The 7,233-nt window shown below is 34.2% G+C and overlaps 1 protein-coding gene, 3 non-coding genes and 1 pseudogene across 4 annotated transcripts in view; 2 read left to right on the forward strand and 3 right to left on the reverse strand.

Moving 5' to 3' along the window:
* Positions 1 to 4,046, reverse strand: part of LOC111444503 (transcription factor bHLH147-like) — a 7,639-nt gene extending 3,593 nt beyond the window's left edge. The window contains exons 1-2 of the mRNA XM_023082575.1: positions 3,803 to 4,046; positions 1,261 to 1,331 (exon numbers count right to left, since the gene is read on the reverse strand). The gene's annotated coding sequence lies outside the window, so the exon portion shown is untranslated. The remainder of the gene's footprint in view (positions 1 to 1,260; positions 1,332 to 3,802) is intronic.
* Positions 4,047 to 4,681: 635 nt separating this feature from the next.
* On the reverse strand, positions 4,682 to 5,304 carry LOC111444572 (annotated as a pseudogene).
* A 471-nt stretch (positions 5,305 to 5,775) lies between these two features.
* TRNAR-UCU lies at positions 5,776 to 5,848 on the reverse strand. Its single transcript has one exon. It is a non-coding gene; the product is annotated as a tRNA-Arg (tRNA).
* A 503-nt stretch (positions 5,849 to 6,351) lies between these two features.
* LOC111454614 lies at positions 6,352 to 6,426 on the forward strand. The gene has a single exon (XR_002712464.1). It is a non-coding gene; the product is annotated as a small nucleolar RNA R66 (small nucleolar RNA).
* A 100-nt stretch (positions 6,427 to 6,526) lies between these two features.
* LOC111454675 lies at positions 6,527 to 6,612 on the forward strand. The gene has a single exon (XR_002712477.1). It is a non-coding gene; the product is annotated as a small nucleolar RNA snoR118 (small nucleolar RNA).
* The last annotated feature ends 621 nt before the right edge of the window (positions 6,613 to 7,233 follow it).

Raw genomic sequence — 7,233 nt, forward strand, 5'->3', positions numbered from 1 at the left:
TTTTTTTTTTTTTTTTTTTTTTTAGCCTTCCAACTCGCATTTGTTGGTGTTTTGGAGTTTTCCTACTTTAAAAGATGTAGACAGGCATGCTCCACATTTCCTGCCACTACCACCTCTGTCCTCTTCCTATCAACATATATATATATATATATATATATATATATATATATATATATTTGAATGGAAAGGAAAGGAAAAATATTCACGAACAACTGCTTTTTTGCTTTGTTTACCAGTGTTATAATTTTCAAGAGGTCCAGGTCTGTGTGTGTGTGTGTGTGAATTAGGTAGAATACAAACAGGTTGGCTTGGCTTGGCCTACCCCTGTTTTCTCCAATTTCAAATTTCAATTTGCATTCGGGTCCAACTCATTTGGTTGATATTGCTACCCCATCTATCATCATTTCAACATAATAAATAAGAATTTGGCTCCCTTCTATCATGGTTACTTCTTCTGGGATCGAGAAAACTCGAAAACTCGGAAACAGAAAAGTATGAGAATAATAATGTTGGGAATCAGTTTCTGGCTTCTAGGGTATGGTGGAACGAGTTTCAAAATGTTTGGGCATAAAAGGATGTAGTAGATATTGTCTTTGTTGGGTTTTTCCTTCCGAGCTTTCCCTCAAGGTTTTTAAAACGCATCTACCAGGGAAAGTTTTCACACCCTTATAAAAAATGTTTCGATCTTCTACCTAACCGATATGAGATCTCACAGAATATGCTCATAAAATTCGCATCAAAGGGATCTACGGGTGATTTCGGTATGATACTTGAGGTGGCAAGTTTTTTTTAGCTTTAACTATTTTCTTTGTGTTTTGTTAAATTCAGAAACTTATTCATTTATTTTTTATATTCACGAGTGTTCGGGTCAACTTGCACTCTACTGATCTCATGGGACAACTATCTAACCCCACAACATTTATTACCAAGACTACTCTAAGAATATTAAATTCTAAGTGGGTGCTCACTATGATTTGAACTTATTTTCATAAGTCTACGGTATAATGTTTGTGTCACCTTGTGCGACTAATTTCATAGTGCTTAACCTACATTTAGTTTCAAGATTGTCTGTACTACCAGCCTCAAAATTTGGGGAGTGAGATAACCAAGATATATGTTTTCAAATCATTATGTTTTTGGCCAATACCTAATCCCCAGAGTCTTCACAAAAAAATAATTTTTGCTATGTGTAATCAGTACACTTTTTGAAGGCAAGCCGAATGAGAAACCCAAAGAAATAAAGCTGATAAATGAACTTACCTAAAAAGATGAAGAGGCATCATGAGGTGCCAGAGAGACTGCCTCCCTTGGGTGAAACACTACCACAGCAGCTGAAAGGCAAAATGAAATTCATTAATCAGTAAGGACCATTTTGTTTTAAGAATAATCAGATGTGAATCTATATCATATCTTGATTGTGGTGGTGGTGGTTTGCTACTGTCTCCATAATTGGTTCAATGGGTGTAAAGGAAGAAAAGATAGGACTATGAATTGTAAATCAGAAACTAATATCATAGAGTAGAGCTGAACTGTAACGACCCAGATCCACCGCTAGCAGATATTGTCCTCTTTGACCTTTCCCTTTCGGGCTTCCCTTCAAGGCTTTAAAATGCGTCTGCTAGGGGAAGGTTTCCACACTCTTATAAAGGGTGGTTTGTTCTTCTCCCCAAACGAATGTGGGACATCACATGAACTGTCATTACATGGAGATGAACTTAATTACCTACTTCAATGAATGATTTACAATTGAAGGAAAGACTAAAGCAAACAGTATGAGAACATTCAACTAATCGTCAATTCAATCAATAATTCAAAGTGCCAGAAGGCAGCCCATGGGAAGAAGATATAGTTGCTTACAGTCAAGGACTAATTTATCAATATCAACCCTGCTGCTTAATTGATACTATTGAAATAAGCTGAGAAACAACCAATCTAGATTATCACATCAAAAACTCAATGACCCGAAAAATTCAATCAAACCCTATCCGAACCATTTGAATTGAGTTGGGTAATAAATTTGTTTTGATTCAAATAAATTGAACCCCTTTGGAGATAGATTGGTTTTAGGATTCTTACAAAGTTAATCATCTTATTCAACCAACTCTTTTAGATACTTTTTCCTTCTCCAATAATTGCTAAGAACAAATTTGTCCAAATCTTTTGAGCCTTATTTTCCATGAATAAAATATGATAATGAACTACTATTCTTAATCCAAACTTTGAAGATATGCTAGTTCATTCAAAAGATACTCTTTTTTTTTTTTTTTTTTTTCTTTCCAAATCACATTTTAAACTAAATAATCTAAACAATCAAAACCAAACTGGCCAAATAGTACATGGTTGGGTTGGGTCAAGCTCGGGTCTATCACTTAACTAGAGGTCATCTGAGTTGACCTCACAATCTCTCTTTCAACCCAAGCCAAGCTACAAACGCCCCAAGTCACAGTAAACAGAGTTCATAAGTTTTAAGTCAAAATTTATGAGGACTTCTTGGATCTATAAGAATTCTAAAATGTTTTCCAACTTTGTTTAAAATAATTCCTAATTCATGGAGTATTAAGCTTACAATCTTAATTCAAAATTTAAAATTAAATAAATAGATACTTAAGGTACTAAAATTTTCACTATTTCGTCTACATATTTTGTAAGAAATAATTCTAACAACTCAATCCAAATAATTCATGTTAGATTGAATGGAGTTCATCAGCCAACTAAGACCCTTTGGATCAGAAAAGTTTTCAACATAACTGAGCCTATACCAATAAAACTGATGTGAACTGACTGATGTGAACTGGTCACTCAATAATCTTGTTGTATTCTCAGATACCCAACACAAAAATAAAAAATAAAATGCCAAAACAATCCACTTTCTATCCTGATTCTTGCCTGTAAAGGTTTCCATTTTCTACTTTCCTTTTCAGTGCCAAAAGGCATCATCTTCATCGATTCTACTTTGAAATTCACCAAAATGTATTCGAATTTTATATATGTTAAAATAATGTGCAGGTTGACTTCTTCTGCTAGGCTACCAATTCCTTTGATAGTGACATTTGTTTGGGAAAAAAAGGGAAAAACAGAGAGGGATCAGCAAAAGGTTTCCATCTGCCAACATTCAGGTTCTTTCAACATGCATTAGCATGTGATGCGCTACTATACATCTTGATGGGTAACATCTAATCAAATATTCTGTTACCCAAATAACGTGTTCGAAGAATAATCATTGTTTATTCTTAGAACAATAAATCTATGATACGGATGATGGAGGAAACAAATATGGAAGTAACGCTCTTCAAACAACATATTTTGTCATAAAAGCGAAGTTTATTCCATATACCAAAGCTCAATATATGGTGTCTAGACATGTCCATTATAGAGCAATGCAATCAAATCTATGACGCTAGAATTTTAATTTGCAAATGTAAACAAAGGAGTTAATAAGCAAATGCAAACATAGACGCTACTAGGAACGTCACAGCGTAATCAAACTTGTACTCTACTAATTCACCGGATCTATATTCATGTTCACAAGTGTAGAGTTCACAAAAATAATATTAAGATCAGCACAACTTGGCAACTTGTGATGGCAGGAAAGTAGACGCGTAGACAAAAACATGAAAGAAATCTACAATTCGTGCTGATTTAGACTTCAGAGTATAAATTGCACATCTTTGCATGACAGTTAGAATTCGGAAGAGAGTTCAACGCTAGACCTTCTGAACCCCAATTTTAAAAGGAAAGCGATCGACAGAGCAAAGATCCAACAAACACTACATGATATTTCACAAATAAAAGTACGACAAACCTGAATTTCCCTTCTGGCAGAGGATTCATTTGAGAGGATATCCATCAACACATCCAGAAGCTTCATAGATTTGGAATCCAAAACAACCGAATTCATGAGCTGAGAACAAGTTTGCTTGAGAAAATCTCCCACTAGAGGAACCCACGTTGGTCCATTCCATTCACATCAAATCAACGACAATTCGTTCAAATACGAGCAGCACCTCCGTGTAAGTGGATAATCACCAGGGATAGAGACGAAACAAATGGAAAGCAAAGCTTCGAAACTATAATTTCAAAGTACGGAGCCCTGGAACAGAAAAATTTATGATTTCACGTTGAATCAACATTTGGCTTTAAAATAAATTCATGAAACCGAAGGATCCTGATAATCTTTTCTAGTTATCCACAACAGCAATGGTTATTGCAATGAACTTGAAAAATTAAACAACTCCTATCCAAGAATCTTTCGTAGCTACTTCCGACAAAATAAATAATTACAAAAATTTACTCACACATCAGATAGAGACTCCGAGAGCAATCAAACCTGATGGAGACCATATCAATTCATTCAGCTTCCAGTCGAAACATTCGTCCAACTCTTCAGCTTGATTAACGTCCAATCTATGAAAATAAAAACCACGGATTCTTGTAAAATATCAGCCACCACTTCATCAAAAAGGTAATAAAATGCAAAAATGATAGATATTGTCCACTTTCAGCCTAAGATGTCTTAAATTAGCTTAGTTACAATGGAGAGAGTATTCTTTGATTAGCCAACGTGGGGCTTTCCTCGTATTTTTTAAATAAATATTTGGATAGCCTAAAAAAATTTAAAACAAATTTTCCTTTAAAAAACAGATAAATTTAAACTTTAATTAGATCAAATAAATACAAAAGTAAAATTTAATTTATAATTTAACCGAAAAAAACATTTGAACGATTTGAGGGCATTCATTTTGATCTGAAGAAACATAAAGACTCATCAACTAATAGAACTTATCAACAGCCAAAATCTTCAGCAAACCGTCATAAGTTACGCCGTCCGATTCATCTCCGCCATCGAATCGAATCATCGCTACAACCTCCTCATCGGAGATCGAAAATCCGTCGAAATGCATGTAGCTCTTCAAATCGGCGACACTCAACCGTCCGTCTCCGTCCTCGTCGATCAACTTGAAGACCTCCTCCATAATCCCCGTCCATTTCTTCCTTCCGCCGGACAACACGCGCTCGAACTCGTCGTACGAATCATATCAGCGACGGCCATCATGGAGCCTGTAGCGTCTTCATCTGCGTCGGCGCTGTAGAATCTGCGAAAATCGTCAGGACTAGTCCTTCCGTCGCGGTCGGCTCGAGTGCCTCGAATGCCTGGCGGAAATCAGCGGCGATGTCAGAGCGACCGGTGAAGGAACCGGAAGGGCACATGGCCGGAAATTAGAAAAGAGAAATCAATGGCCGATGAGAGAAATCCTTGGAAATGAGAGGACGGAGAACGAAGACAACGCCAAGAGTTAAAAACCGGGGGAAAATTGGGGCTGCCCGCCTGTTTTGAAACTGAAAGGCTTTTATGGACTTCTAACTAATTAGCTAATTAATTATTATTTATTTTTTAATTATATATAATTTGTTTCTAGAAAAAATACGATTATTTTGTTTTATTTAATTAACTGGAGAATGAACGAATTTGTGATATAATGTAAATATGATTTTAAAATGTAAATAAGTGAAGTATAAATAATAGAAGAATGATTTTAATTACTGAATCAATTATTATCAGTACATAATTTAATACAATAAATTATTTTAGAGTTAAACTATTATCTTAATTCTTGTATTTTGTGACTTGTTTTATCTAAAAATGTCTATTAATAACAGTTAATTATATGCTTGAAAAATATTGCTTATAATAAGTAATTAAATATTATAAATTATCTTATTTTATTTATAAAAAAGAGAGAAAAAAAAACAATAGGTTTTTAATGGGAAAAATAGCACGCCCAGTGGGACTCGAACCCACAATCGCCTGATTAGAAGTCAGACGCCTTATCCATTAGGCCATGGGCGCTTCTTGTTATTATTATTCATAATAAATAATTATATTTATATGTATGTATAAATTGAACCCTAATTTTCACCGACACTCCTATAAATACCGGTAGTACTACTACCAGTGACTTCAATTTTCTCCGCAAGTGCGAAGCCTTCTCATCCGTTTCTTGAGTTTTCATCATTTTGATTTTGCAGTATCTTCCATTTCAATGCCTCCGACGATGAATCCATTAGTTCTTTCATGAATTAGTGGAGATTTCGTATCCTGTGGATGGAGAGGCAGAAATTTGTTGCAGGAATGTTGAGTTACTTCGCCTTCGATCTTCGCCCGGGCGCAGTGAATTAAAGCCTGCTAAATATCTTCGCTGTTCCATTATTCTTCGTAATCGTTTGTTGCTACTTGCTTCGTTTTATTATTTTCGTTTCATTCTGAGAAGCCTTTGCTATGAATTGTTGATCTCTGTTCCTGTGCTTTTGTATTTTGAATCTGCTCTCTCTCTCTCTCTCTCTCTATGCGGCTCCTGTGATGGCATGAAATCTTTGAGAACTGATAGTCTAATTTTGATGACAATCACAAGCATATTAACTGAGGAGTCCATCTTTGAGAACTGATAGTCTATTTTTGGTTTTGTTTTTTGTTTTTCAACATTTCTTGTGGATTTTAGGCTCTTCATTTTGGTTTTGCTTATTGATTTGAAGTGATGAACATGCACTGGGCTCTGAGGAGATGCAAATGCTTCATTTGATGGATAATGCGGCCTAGAAAACCATGTCTGATCTCCATATTTACTATATCTGTTAATTAATCATATTTTTTCTTTAAACTATAATTGCAATCATATTATTTTGGTGAATCAAGTTTTCTTGTTTGTTTTTTAGATTTACCAATTACAATTGTTTCGATTCAGTATAGTTCAAGAATCTTATGATTTGAAATGTGAAAAATGATTCTAGATTTTTTTTATTCATAATGAAAAATTATTTGAAATGAACTCAATTGAAAAGTAGTGTTGTTTGGTAGTTTGGGCGAGCGTAAATCTCAACTATAATATTTCTTGAGAATCTTAACATAGATTGAACCTTTTTTTGAACCCATCTTTCATTTAGATTTCTCGACAACCCCTGTGTTTCCGACCCCTATGTTTCCGATTTATTTATAATTGATCCTTCACTTTCAACACCATATGTTTCCGATTTATTTATAATTGATCCTTCACTATTGATTGATTTATAACATGAAATTTAATCATATTTTGTATAGAGCTTTCTTAGCCCTTATTACATGAAAATACAATAAATGAATAGTTATGTAAATTTCTCATTTTCTATAACAAATATGGTCTATTCAATAATTACAAAAAAAAAAAAAAAAAAAAAAAAAAAAAAAAAAAAAAAAATTTT

This window comes from Cucurbita moschata, unplaced genomic scaffold (assembly GCF_002738365.1).
Source record: "Cucurbita moschata cultivar Rifu unplaced genomic scaffold, Cmos_1.0 Cmo_Scf00001, whole genome shotgun sequence".
NCBI classification, from domain to species: domain Eukaryota; kingdom Viridiplantae; phylum Streptophyta; class Magnoliopsida; order Cucurbitales; family Cucurbitaceae; genus Cucurbita; species Cucurbita moschata.